The following is a 15,570-nucleotide window of genomic DNA, read 5'->3' as shown; positions in this document are numbered from 1 at the left end:
CCAGCCCGGAGATGGCACCAAGTACCACCTCACCCATCGATCAGTAATTGACTAAATGTCTTATAGCTTGATCTCATGGAGGCATTTCTTCAACTGAGGCTCCTTCCTCTCTGATGACTATAGCTTATGTCAAGTTTATACACAAAGCTAGCCAGGATACTGGGAGAATTTTTATTTTTATTTTAGAATACTGTATGGGGAAAAATCTGTTTACAATGAAAAAAAGGAAAAAAGAAACATGGTTTTTGGTTTTAGGATTTCTAACTCTAATGTTAAATGACAATAAATTTGAATTGTTTAAAGTGACTGCATTTGTGGCACTAATTTATCACTTTAATAGCAGCATCAAGTTGATACAGATGATACCTGTTGAGCTCTATTCTGACAAAAATACTCAGATAAACAAAACAGAGAATTACACTGATCATTATGTTGGCTACTTTCTTGGGTCTTCTTAAGAGCTGTGCATGGTTACTATACTTATTTCCCCTTGGTTGATGAAGAAGCTATATGTGTAAGAGTAACCTGTATGTTCTCATACAACTGGTAGATGAGATGACTATCTCTTAAGTAATCTCTAGAGATTCCTGTGTCTAATCACGGTGTTGTCTTCTCCAGACACCTTGGAAACACAATGCAGCATATCTGGACAAAAATGAAGAGTTATTTTCTGAGCCATGTCTTCTTGCTCCATTGTGAATGGGGTACAAAGCAAGTAGTATTTTGAATGGAATGGATTTATTTTATTCCCTTCTCAAAGTATCTTCCAGTCATTGATTTCTATTTCCACAACCAGAAACTGTGAATCTGAACTTCTCCTTAAAAATGTCGCTTACAAAGACAGAAATATTGATGCATAGCTATAGACTACTTTAAATCATCAATCTTGCTTAAATTATCTGAAGTTTAATGATGAAATGAACCTAGCTACATGATAACACCACTAGGACTATGAAGAAACAGAAGATAACCTTAACCAGGGGAGACCAACGTCAGCATGAGTGAAATCTACATGTCCAAATCAAACTAAAACTTAAACTAAGTAATTTTTACCTAATTAAAACCTGCTTTTAGTGGGTAATTTCTACAAATATATCATAGTATAATTTTTATTTATGAATGTATTCAATGCAGTTTTTTCATAAAATTTAAAAAAGCAAAACCAAAAATAGGTTCCATAACTTAAGGCCTTTTTGCTGAAATTTAGAATACTGGTAAAGAATTAGAGAAGTCATCAATTAAACATGACTTGAATTTTTCAAAACAGTATTGGTAATATCACGTAGTCCCAATCTTTTTCTCTAAAACTTTCCCTCTGTAATTTATTTCATCTTCCATTCTCAAAGTATCTTCTACTCATTGATTTCTATTTCTGCAGCTAGAAATTATACATCTATGTTTCATCTTTAAAAAGTTACTTACAAAAGGAAATATATAGACTATGTTAAAATTCAGTACTGCTTAAGTTATCTGAAGTTTAAAGTACTAAGAGGAAACAGAATACAAAAAGAGGATTAGATGTCACAACATATAAGTCACAACATAGAAAATGTCACAACATTCAAGCTACTATAAGATGTCACAACATCTTCAGTTTTAGGGCAAGAAACCACAGTTTTGTTTTTTTTTTTTTTTAAAAAAAATGGAATTCTTCACTTTAAATTTAACAACAGTATTTGTAGGCAACTAAATGATTAGACATCATTTTATGTCTAAAGACAGAGTTTCAACTAAATTGCCTTTAAACCTCTACATTTCATTTAAAAACTTAAAAGTTAGGAAATGGTTTATTAACTGGTGCTTAAAGATATACAACATTCCCAGATGTGTTAGGCTTTTTCTATCTTTGGTTAAGAGCAATTCTAAGACCTACAGAAGCCGCTTTTTGCCCCTAGGTAATTTTGTTTTATTTTTAATAATTGGAAAACACTTTTCTCGGAAGTGATATAAAGATTCCTTTCATAAAAGCATATTTTGCCTGAAGAATTTAAAAAAAAAAACTGGGGTGAAAACAACAGTTGCAAGCCCATTAGTTCTCTTCTTGCAAATTACTCATTTACAAAGTTATTAGCTTAATAAAAAAAGAATTGATAAAAGGCCTTAAGCAATTCTTTTCTAAATCCAGAGGATTTGCATCATTAAAAATCAATTGTAGAGCCAAGGCTTGCTTTATGTGTATGTGAGGAACAGCAGAAAAAGGAAGTACAGATGTCAAAATCTTGCTGGATTTTATCTCTTATTGAAAATGAAAGAGTTCATGAATGATACTTTAAAATATTTCTTCTCCAGATTGTTTCTCTTCTTTTTTTTTCTCTTTGATAGTAGGCAGGTTGTTACTTTTGGATTTCAGTATCAGAAATTTTCAGCTCTGTATCTTACTATGTCTGATAGACAGGTTAGAAAGTACACACTATGAAGATTTCCTTTGAGCTTCACCCTTACAGATGTCCATTATTTCTGTGACTCAGCTATGAACTTTGTTGATGGTGCCCGGAACACCTCATGCAAGGATTTATATTCCCACTCTCTTAAAAACTATAACAAATTCTAATCTTTGTCTTTACAAAGAATTATATATCTTAATTAAGGGAGCCATTCTAGGGTTGGCAGAGACTTGACTCTAGAGGGGTTCCCAAGTGTCCAGGAAGACGCCCCCAGCTAGTTCCTTGGGCAGCTGAGGAGAGGGTGCCAGAAATGTCCAGATCCTATTGCCATACTCATGAATATCTTGCATATCACCATAGAACCTTCACCTGGCATTGGATGGAGAAAATGACAGAGCCCCACATAGGAGCACCGGACTGAGCTCCCAAGGTCCTGATGAGGAGCAAAAGGAGGGAGATCATGAGCAAGGAAGTCAGGACCGTGATGGGTGCGTTTACCCATTGAGACGGTGGGACAGATCTAACAGGAGACCACCAAGTCCAGTTGGAATGGGACTGATGGAACAGGGGACCAAACCGGACTCTCTGAATGTGGCTGACGGTGGAGGGGAACTGAGAAACCAAGGACAACGGAGATGAACTTGAACTCTACAGCATGGAAGAGCTCACTGTGAGCCTTGTCAGTTTGGTTGCTCACCTTCCTGGACTTAGGGGGAGCTGGGAGGACCTTGGACTTAACATAGTGAAGGGAACCCTGATGGCTCTTTGGCTTGGAGAGGGAGGGAGTTGGGGTATGGGTGGAAGGGAGGGGAGGGAAGGGGAGGAGGAGGAGAGGAGATGGAAATTTTTAATAAAAAAATGAGAAAAAAAATAATATGGGTTCTATGAGGGACTTTTTAAAAGAGTGGTTGTGTGTATGTTTGAATTCTATGTCAGAGAATAAAAGTAAAATGGCAAGGAGTACCCTTGAAGTTTGCCATAAAAATGTGACATGATTATAATGATGTCTCTAATTGTTTAATTAGAATAAAGGATTAGATGTGAAGTTGAGTGAATATTGTGTTAAAGAAAAATCTCTTCATTTTGAAAACAGTTGAAATCTCCTCTATACTTGAGAGTGCTTTCTAGGATATCACCATCTTTCCCTCCTTCAGGATATATGTTGCAAAGTTCCTTTTCACCAACTAACTTTTATATTTGAGATTTGATACTACAGAAAACACTTCTTTAGATTCAAAAGTGATAGATTTGTAGTGCACAGGAAATTTATGATTTCTCTATATTGAAGGTCATTCTTTAATCTCATTAGTAATAACAAAGGTAATAAGAATAATAAACTTTTCAAATTTGGGGTTTTTTGCGTTTTGGTTTTTTGAGACAGAGTTTCTCTGTAGCTTTGGAGCCTGTCCTGGAACTAGCTCTTGTAGACCAGGTTTGCCTGAAACTCACAGAGATATGTTTGGCCCTGCCTCCCAAGTACTGGGATTAAAGGCTTGCGCCACCACTGCCTGGCTCTCAAATATGTTTTTAATTAAAATAAACTACATTACTTTCCCTCCTCCTTTCCTCCCTTCACATTTTAATCCTTCCGTACTCAACCAGATACCTTACTTTAACCCCTTTCCCATGCCTACCCACTAACTTCAAGTGGATAGCCTCCATTTCTTATAATCACATCTATCATCTATCTATCTATCTATCTATCTATCTATCTATCTATCTATCTATCTATCATCTATCTATCATCTATCTATCTATCAATCTATCTATCTATCTATCTATCTATCATCTATCTATCTGTCTGTCTGTCTGTCTGTCTGTCTATCTATCTATCATCTATCTATCTATCCATCCAATATATATATTATATATTATAATTATGTTTAATATACAATATTGTAGTGATAAGAGTGGCAGGCTGCAGCCCAGCTTCCGGCTAGCTTTACCTGAAATAATTACACAGAAATGGTATTCATTTAAACACTGCCTGGCCCATTATATATAGCCTCTTCTTGGCTAACTCTCACATCTTGCTTTAACCCATATCTAATAATCTGTGTATCACCATGGGGTCTTGGCTTACCAGGAAGTTTCTAACCCACATCCATCTCAGGCTGGAGCTTCATAGCTGCTGCCTGACTCTGCTTTCTTTCTCCCAGCATCCTGTTCTGTCTGCTCCGCCTACCTGATTTTCTGTCCTATCAAAAGGTCAAGGCAGCTTCTTTATTTAACCAAAGAAATCAACACAAAACAGAAGACCCTCCCACATCACAATATAATATTTTATCATGTATGTATATTCTGGAGATTATATATTATGTTATATATTATTTTGTATATACAGTTATATGTTTTATATATATATATATATGTGTATATATATTATCTCCAGAGTGTTCATTTAACATTTGTGTATATGATTTAAAATCTGAGTTCTCCATGTTTTTTAGAAAAAATAAGGAGCTCATCCCTGGGAGAGTCTAATTCTCCTTCTCTCAGCAGTTAGGGTAGTTCAATTAGCTACCCAAACTATACAGACTGCTGATGTACTCCTTAACTGTCCATCACAGTCTGAGGATGGAGCTCTATTGCTAGAAACACTGCTGAATACTTAGGACTTGGATTACTGAAGCTGAATCTGATCTGAAAGTCTTTTCTGGGGCTAGCATCTTCTGTATAACCTGGAAATACTTTGTAAGCTGTTGTAGGAGAGAAGAAGTTACACAGTTCTACCCACCTGCAGCATACATGAACCATGAAAATGACCACTATGGTAAGTTTACAGCTGTCATTCTTTTATGGCTTAGTGAGGTGTGCTGTAATCTCACAGGAATCCTGTTCTTTAAACAAGGCACTTTATCCCCCAATAGCACAGGAAATAAGTCAGGCTATTTCCCCATTACGACGTTGATCCATAACAGCTCAGGTTTCCTCTTCTGTTCTTTTTCAGCCAGCGCTATCATGCAGCCCTGAAGTCATCTTCTGTGAAATTTAAAATATTAATATAAATAGATCTTGATTTTAGACTTCCCCTGCACACTTGCCCCTCCAACATTGATGTGTCCATTGATATGACCATTGTTCCACTTTATTTATCCAACCATTTCTATGGGAACTTCCTGTACAGCAGACTCCCAGGTATTCTGGCTTTTACAATATTTCCACTGCCTCATATACAATGTCCCCTGAGCCATATGCGGATGGATCATTGATATATCCATGGGTTTATAACAATTTGTGGATTATGTAGTATGTGCTTTTCTGTGATTATCTCAATTTATGATAAAAAAGTCTCATTAACAATGGTGGGATTATCTGTGAGAATAAGAATAAGATTAGAAAGTAGGGAATGATTATACTATAGCTGAGTGATTGTGGTAGATACTTTTCTATTTTTTAAGGTCCATGACTTCACTAGCTATAGGAAGCTGGCTAGCTTTCTAGTACTCCTTATAATTTCCTTCCTGTTGGTTGGGGTTTGGGCCTTGTATCCAATTAGAAATCTTTTAGTTGATGCTGACTGGTGAATCAGCTTCTTGAATCTTTTGGCATATCTTTCTGTGCTGGTCATTTCCATGGTTCATACATGTTGCTGGTGGGTAGAGTTGTTTCTCTCCGTTGGGAGCTTACACACTACTTTTGATACAACAGAAGTCGAACCCATGTAAAATCTCTTCAGGACAGATACAGATTGAATTACCTGATTCCCGTGTCTCAAGTAAATAGTAATTTCAGCTATGATGTTCCCAATTCCAGATGTGCAGCAAAGGACAATAATCATAGTCTATTCTGTGTGATACTTATTTGAATTACCTTAACCAGTTACTGAAAAGCAGGATTTATCACCCGTGGCAGAGTTCTTTCTTGCCATGTTGTATTCCCCCCCCCCCCCCCCCCCCCCACACATGCACACCATGTGAGTATACAAATACATTTATATATTTTTGGTTGTTAGCCTTGCCTTTAATGGCTGAGCCATCTCTCTAGCCCAACCAAAAAGAGCATGTGGCCAGTTGGTTTTAGCTCAGAATTCTACAAGATTTTCAAAGAACTAATACCAATACTCCTCAAATTATTCCACATGAGAGAAACAGAAGGAAGATGGCCAAACTCTTCTTATGAGACTATAATTTCCCTGATACACAAACCACAGAAAGACATCACTAAGAAAGATAATTACAAACCAATCTCACTCATGAACATTGATGCAAAAATAACTGAATAAAATACTGACAAATCGAATCCAAGAACATATCAAAATCATCATCTACCATGATCAAGTCGGCTTCATCCCAGAGATGCAGGGTGATACAACGTACAAAATTCTGTCACCATAATCCACCATATATTCAAACTGAAAATAAAAATCACATAATCATTTCATTAGATGCCAAACATGCTTTTGAAAAATACAACATCCCTTCATGAGAAAGGTCTCAGAGAGAGCAGGGATAAAAGGAATACCGAAACAGAATAAAGGCAATAAACAGCAAGCCAACAGTCAACATCAAAATAAATGGACAGAAATTCCCAGCGATCCCACTGAAATCAGGAACAAGACAAGGTTGTCCACTCTCTCCAAATCTTTTCAATATAGCTCTTTAGGTCATAGCTAGAGTAATACGACACCAAAAGGAGATCAAAGGGATACAAATTGGAAAAGAGGAAGACAAACTCTCACTGTTTGCTGATGATATGATAGTTTACATAAGCATCATTTTGAGTGAGATAACCCAGACACAGAAAGACAATTATCAATGTAGTCGCTCACAAGTGGTTTTTAAACATAAAGTAAAGAAAACATACCCACAAAACACAATTCCATAGAATTTAGACAACTATGAGGACATTAAAAGATATACATAGATCTAATCTACATGGGAAGTAGAAAAAGACAAGATCTCCTGAGTAAATTTGTAGCATGGGGAACTTGGGAGATGGTTGAAGGGGAGGGAGAAGCAGGGAGGGCAGCAGACAAAAATGAAGAGCTCAATAATAATCAATAAAAAACTTTATTTATTGCATCGTTTAGTAGGAATTTTTAATTTTTGTACATAGGTGTCTTGCTTGTATATATGTATGTATGTATATTATATGTGTTCTATTGACCATGAATGCCAGAGAAAAATGTCAAATTCTTTGTAACTACACAAACTAGAGTTATAAATGACTGTGAGTTGCTTTGTAGATTTTAATAATCAGACTTGAGTCCTCTTAAAGAGCAAAAAGTGCTCTTTTCCCCTGGACTTTGTTTCTAATATAAATTAAAATAATTTTATAGTCACTATAATTTTGCAAGCATTTTTGAAGTAATTAATATTACACCAAATATGGGCAGAAAGAAAAAGAAAGAATAAAGGTAAGTGTAGTCAGCTAAGAAAGGTAGAAATATGAACAAATATACTTTGATTTTATGGAAAAAAAGTCTATACTATTTCTAATGCTATTAATTATTAATTTAAATGTGTTTAGGAAAAGGCTACCGTAAATGATAGTGGTATTAAGAGAACTATTATAAGGCATTTTCAAAAATTACACCCTATGTAAATACTCTCGTTTTTGAGCTCTTACGAGGTGCAATATCAAATGATAATCTGTAAATTTAGGAGTCAATGATACTATTATTTCCTTCTTGCATGAGTTACTTTGTTTTCTAACTTGTTTTTTTAACCTTCAGAACAGCTTTCTAAATCCTTTCTTGAGTATGAAATTCACTGTGAAGGTATCTGTAGTGGGAAAGTTTTCATTCTTTCTTTTTTTTTTTTTCTCTTAAAGAATTCCTGCCAGGCATTGGTGGCATATGCCCTTTTTTAAAAATTTTTTTAAATTTTTTTTCTCATTTTTTTATTAAAAATTTCCATCTCCTCCCCTCCTCCTCCCCCTTCCCTCACCTCCCTTCCACCCATACTCCCACTCTGCCCCTCTCCAAGACAAAGAGCCATCAGGGTTCCCTTCACTATGTTAAGTCCAAGGTCCTCCCAGCTCCCCATAAGTCCAGGAAGGTGAGCAACCAAACTGACAAGGCTCACAGTGAGCCCGTCCATGCTGTAGAGTTCATGCTCATTGCCGTTGTCCTTGGTTTCTCAGTCCTCCTCCACCGTCAGCCACATTCAGAGAGTCCGGTTTGGTCCCCTGTTCCATCAGTCCCATTCCAACTGGACTTGGTGGTCTCCTGTTAGATCTGTCCCACCATCTCAATGGGTAAACGCACTCCTCACGGTCCGGACTTCCTTGCTCATGATCTCCCTCCTTTTGCTCCTCATCAGGACCTTGAGAGCACAGTCTGGTGCTCCCATGTGGGGCTCTGTCATTTTCTCCATCCAATGCCAGGTGAAGGTTCTATGGTGATATGCAAGATATTCATGAGTATGACAATAGGATCTGGACATTTCTGGCACCCTCTCCTCAGCTGCCCAAGGATCTAGCTGGGGGAAATCTTCCTGGACACCTGTTAACCCCTCTAGAGTCAAGTCTCTGCCAACCCTAGAATGGCTCCCTTAACTAAGATATATAATTCCTTGTTCCCATATCCACCCTTCCTATATCCCAACCATCCTATTCCCCCAAGCTCTTCCCATCCTCCACTTCACACTGTTCTCTTTTTTTAAAGATGTATTTATTTATTTATGCCATATCCTGCCTGCAGGCCAGAAGAGGGCACCAGATCTCATTATAGGTAGTTGGGAGCCACCACGTGGTTGTTGGGATTTAAATTCAAGACCTCTGGAAGAGCAGTTAGTGTTCTTAACCACTGAGCCATCTCGCCAGCCTGGGAAAGTTTTCTAAATTTGAATAAAATACATCCAACTTTTTGTATATTAAACTGCTTGTAAATACTCATAAAAGTTTAGTTAATGGATATACTGTAAAATTCTTCTAAGGTATTCTTACATGGCTACCATCACATCATTAATAAAAGTATATAAATGTAGGAGAAAATTGTTGGCTTAATTATGTAAGACTGTGACTAAATATGAATTTATCAAGAAAAATCTTTTACTCAGATCCAACAATTAAACAATAAACCCTTTGCTAAACATGTTTTGAATAAGAAAGTAGCTTCTATATAAATGTATATCAAAGGTTATGAAATTACAGAAAGACAACCATGGCTGTGAACACTTGTAATGACAGCATGTGAGAAGAAAGGTATCTTTAATAAATGCATCAGTTGTAAATATTGTCACTCAAATCTTAAGTTTAAATACACCTTGCACTATATATTGATATATTATCTCAAAAACCTAAAATCTAGGAATTTATAACAATGGAACATCAATTTCTATGAATATACTAGGACCTGGCATCAATTCAAACATCAAAAGAGAAAGAAGGAAGAGAGAACAAGACAGATCTTAGGCAAAAGACCTGTGCAAAAGAATGAAGTTATTCAATTATCTTGCTTTATGACTGGAATCCAGTAAGATATAATGCGAGTGGATTTGTCTGAGCCTCACTCATGAACACAGCGAGGAAACATTAGGAGGACCTAACAACATTGTGTAGCAGCATGGAGTTAAGTATCTCTCTATTGAAGGACTGGCTTGAAAAAGCAGAGTGGAAAATACTTTTGTGACTTTAGTTGATATATTTGCATTCATTTGCATTGAGCAAATCAGTAAAAGTTTTAAAAGTAAAATTATTTTCCAAGACATGTGAATGTTTAATGAATTAGTAAGAGCATATTCAGTTTCATCTTTTATGCTTAACACTGACAAAATGATCAAGATGATTTAAGTCTTATGCACATTCACTTAATTGAGCTGTGTATGTGGCCGTCTATGTGCACATTTACATGTGCACACATGTATATGGGTGTCTGTGTACACATGTGTACACAGTAGTGTGTGCAGAAAGCAACTTAGAATGAAAGGGACACAACTCTGACCTGATTCCTCTGAGACAAATTCTTCACTGAGCTTAGATCGATGCTGATATACAGTAAGCCCAAGAGACCCTTCGGTTTCTATGTCCGTACCTACGGGATGAAATAAATGTCAGTAAAGGTTTGACCAACATTTAGGGGAAGTTAAAAAGTATGGGATTCTGTCCAATCCTGAAAGTTATTTAATACATGTCAGTTGTAACAGAAGTTGATAAATTTGAGTTACGTGTATGTAATGATTCAAAATTTCCTGAACATCAGTACAAGGATTGTGTGAGTGACAGTTGCACAGAATTGTTATTCAGAAAAATAATCTGGAAAAGTTTAAAATAATGACTTCAAATTCTGTTTTCAGCTGAATCTGCTTCATACCATGAGTGTCTGACATTTAGCAGTTTATCTTTAAATCCTCCATTAAAATATGCAAATGCTTTATCCAATGATTGCCCCATGATTGGGCTCACTCTTTTTCAGTAATGACTAGGAAGAATTTGAAAAGCAGGGGAAACACGTACTGGTCATCCTGACTCTTGAAATTTTTGTCTGTCTCATTGGTATGCACAAACACTTTTTAAAATCTGTGAAACCGTAATTTGGCTCTTTCTTACCCACTGATGAGAACACTGTTTGCTCACCCCTCTACCACATTTCCATGGATGAGAATGGAGAATTCTTTTCTCGTATAAACAGTTTCCATCTCTCTGAAATTAAGTTTGGGAAGATTTCCTGCATCTTCGGCTTTCTGAAAGATATAAATATGAATAAATGTTGTTTTTAGTTCATGTGGGTTTTATTGGAGAAACAGCACTCTGCTGTTTCTCTAGCTTGCTCAGTCCTAACAAGGAGCTTAGATTCACTTAAATGGTATGTATTTGTTTATTCAGATTTCTTGTCTCTAGATTTTATTTGAGAGTGCAATATAAACTGCTACTAGAACATTACTTTGCCTGTGTATTTATACTATATATCATATTACTCTCTCTCAGACACACATACATACATACACAAACACACAAAGAGAAATAGAGTGTGTGTGTGTGTGTGTGTGTGTGTGTGTGAGAGAGAGAGAGAGAGAGAGAGAGAGAGAGAGAGAGAGAAGTAGTATATTATTTCAATGTGTATACTAACCATGACAGTAGTTTTAAGAGTCAGCCATTCTTTTGTCGCAGAGGACAGTGTTTAATAAAACCAGTATCAAAAGCCTATCCCTGATATATGTACAATAGGGGAAAGTGAGCTGGATAGCCCAGAAGCTATTTACAAACTGTAATTAGTATGCATCTGCTGGAAGTTATAATTGTGAATAAATGGCACATTTTGAAATGAGAATTATTCTAACATTGGATCCAAGATTATTCCAATTTGAGAAAGATATCCCACATTCAGAACTGTCATCGGATCTGGAAAGTATCACTGACAACTTCTTGAATTCTTCATCCCCTGTGACAGGTGGTGATTTCTTTTCCCTTGAGAAATATACACAATAGAAATGCAAGTCAGCTGGTATTTCTCACACCTAACAGAATATCTCTATTAAAGACTCATTACTAATTCATTAGACATTCAGAATAGCACAGCTATCTCATGACAAGACTGTGTTTGTAAATAGTTAATGCAATTTTCAGGAAACTGTTAGGCCTTTAAATATAAAAAAGTTGTCTAAATTGCATAACTTTAATTATAAATGCAACAGTCATAAATTGGACATGTTCGATGAGTCCAAGGTAAAGGGAATTCCTATGTCAGTTCTTTAAAAATCTTTCTAATATGATAGTATGAATTTTAACTTTTTTCCAATTTTATTTCGTATATAATTTATTTACAGTCCTACTTCAATTATCCACCCACTACACTTTGAATAGTTTCAGTCTTCCCTGGTTGTAATATTTTCTTGGAACAGGTTGGTTGAAATAAACAATAGATTAGATTATTTAGTGGGCTGGAGTAATATTATTACAGATGCCACTGATTTTTCAACAAACAATACATAGTATTAAAATTAATATGAGTTATTTGAATGCTTATATGGATATTTATCTATATATGCATTTCTGTATATACATATAAATAAAGCCACTTAAATAAAATGCATATGCCAAATTTTCTAAAACTATTTTTACTTGCTTGTTTTTATGACAGATTCTAGCAAAAATAATGACTGAGCTAAAATGTTTTTCTTTTCCTGAATCCATGAAACAAACTTGCTAATGAGAAATCTGAGCAAATGAGTCCACCAAATAGAGCCAAGAATAAGGCACAGGCTATATGTTGAAAACACTATCAGTTGGAAAAATCATGAGAAAAGACACATTTGTGTTGTAACTGAATTAGAGAATTGATAAATTAGTCTTCTAACAGAAAACAAAGAAAAGAAATGTAACTATTGGCTGTTTGTCTCCACGTGCATTTAGCAGGCATTCTGTTTTAAAATATTGCTTTTCATATGAAATAAAGCAACTCTTCAGTGGTAATTACTTAATAATAAATAAAAGAAAACACATTTAATCTCTTCCAGCATTATTTATTGTAAATATCCCTTTAACTCTCTCTGTTCAAAACCAAATTATAAACTTCAGTTTACTCTTGGCAACATTAATAATCTCTTTCTAATATAATACCCCATTATGTTCTTTGAGTGTCTCCTTTGTTTTAGCATTTGGGTCTATCCATATGCTCCATGGCCTTTTGGTATTTACTTTCACCTTTTTATCATAGAAATCACATTATTCCATAAACCCCCTTGAATCTCTTCCTTTACCTTTTCATGGCATTATCTGCCCCTTTCTAGCATTATCATGTTGTTTGTTGCAGGGTGAGGGCCTGCTTGTTTGTCCCAGCTGCCTGGCTAGTTTACACCCAAAATAACTAGTGTATTAACTAAAACATTGCTTGGCTATTAGCTCTAACTTCTTATTGGCTAACCCTTACATACTAGTTTAACCCATCTCCATTAATCTGTGTATCACCATGTGGCAGTAGCTTACTGGAGATTCTAACTGGTGTCCATCTCAGAAGGAGGATAAATGGCTTCTCTTACTCCACCTTTCTTTCTCCTAGCATTCAATTCTGTCTTCTCCACCTACCTAAGTTCTGCCCTATTAGAAGGCCAAGGCAGTTTCTTTATTCATTAACCAATGAAAACAACACAAGGACAAAAGGACCTCCTACACCATTTCCTCTTTTCTGTTTAAACAAGAAGGAAGACTTTAACTTTAACATAGTAAAATTGCCTATAACAAAATAGTTATATAGCAAGAATTACAATTATAATATTCATATCTACTTTATCTTTTATCATAACTAAGGAAAACTATAAGTATCTATTCATTCTTCAGCTCCATCAAAGACTTCAGAAGTACACAGGAAGTACATTGTAAACAACTTTCAAAAGTCTAGAATTGACAGAGACATTTCACTGCCTGGAGAGTCACCCAAAGTTTTTCTGTACCATTGGGGCATCCATCTTTGGCCTTCAGGCCCATAGTATCTAGCAAACTTTTTCACGAAGCAGGAGATTTTAAAGACAGTGCAGTCACTTTCTTCTGTATCCTGCAGAATGTCTCACAGACTCTTTCATGAAGAAGAAACCCTGAAGCATCATCTCACTTTAGGCAAGTTCAGCAGTTATTTTTCTGTGGGTACTACATGTCCAATTCAGCTGTTCAGGCAAAAGCAGTTTCTTGCCCAAATGGCTAACCAACTCCATAGGGAGCCTCTTTGATGGCCATCTTCCTCTTGAAGTAGCTTGGTGCTGCCAGAAGCAGATGTGTCTCATTGTCATGAAAAGTCCTAAGTTATTAAAACCTTTCAAATGCCATATTCTGAAGGTCTCTGAAAGATTTGAAGAATACCTAATAAACTGAAATATATCTCTATACATCTAGAAAATCTAACTAACATGATAACAATTTTGACTATTATAGATGACTATCTATTAAGCTTAATTTCTTAATTATACATTCTATTTTCAAATGAGCTACACAATCACAATACCCAATCAAGAGCAGAGATATACATATACAGTATAACAAAAATTTACCTTAAACTTGTATCAATAAACCAAGATCCATACCAATGTAAAATTATTTATATCTATATCATATCCCAGTTTAAAGGTAAAAGAACATTTATAAACAATATTTGGGAATATGGGCATAGTTGTTTTTCTCTCCAAACTGCTTCCTGCTATATGGGGGTGCTGTTAATCACGTCTTTCATGGTATATCCTGTGTGCTAGGTTCACCTCAGTCTGCAATTGGGTGAAGAAATTTTTTGAGGGTGCTCACAGAAACCTATCAGGAAGGCATGGCTTATTAAAACATATTTGTCTAGAAGCAATCCACAGGTTCTCCTCTTCTTTGAAAATAAAAGAAGAACCTTTTTTCCAAAGCACCATATTTTTAGACTCAAATTCTGAAGTCAAGATACCTTTATAACATACATGCTAGTTTACCTTAGCAGCCCATACAATGATATGTCTCTATGTACTTAGCTCCTACACAGTCAAAAATTCAAAGAAAATACAATATACATAATCCAGACACTCTGTGAATTTTCCATTTTTATGTGGCTTATTTTTCTTTACTCCTTTTAATCTATGACTATCTGTACTCTGTCTCCTTAAAGACTTTACCCTTTTTAAAGCATTAACTTTATTTTATGACCCTCTATACTCTTTTTCTTCTCTCTCCCAAGCTTATGTAAATTTATCCAACATTGTGACCCATTTAGAGATCTTTTACATCTGAATCTGTCCTATTGTGAATCTGTAATTATTTACTGTCCAGGAGCACTAAATAAAATGCTATGTACTTCTTAAAATCTTAATCTGTGTCATTGCTCAGGTAATAGGTCAGTGCCTGCTTGCCCTATCCAGTCCAGCATGGTAGAGCTGCTCATGCCTCTGGGCCATGTACATCACCACAGTTCCAGGCACAAGCAAGCTGCATGCAGCACGACGCTCACAAACACCATCCAAATGCTTTGTCTCCCAAAACAGCCAGAGGTCCCACTGGCAGCGGCCCAGAAATCCGGCATTTTAAAACCATTACTTTTTTACTGCTATGACTTCTGAGTCAGGAAAATCTCTCTTAAAGGAGCTATGGCACATCGCCAGCAAACAGCAAAAAGCTGTGTTAAACTCAATCTCTCTATATTTTTCTTCTAGAATTTCTTTTTCAAGCCCTCTAAGGTTTTACATGGATTTAGTTGACCACATTGGAGCACCAATTGTTTCAGGGTGAGCACCTGCTTATTCATTCTAGCTGCCCAGCCAGCTTACACCCAAAATAACTAAATAGA

Source organism: Arvicola amphibius, chromosome 1 (assembly GCF_903992535.2).
Source record: "Arvicola amphibius chromosome 1, mArvAmp1.2, whole genome shotgun sequence".
NCBI classification, from domain to species: Eukaryota; Metazoa; Chordata; class Mammalia; order Rodentia; family Cricetidae; genus Arvicola; species Arvicola amphibius.
The sequence above is the reverse complement of the archived record's forward strand: the minus strand, read 5'-3'. Positions refer to the sequence as shown.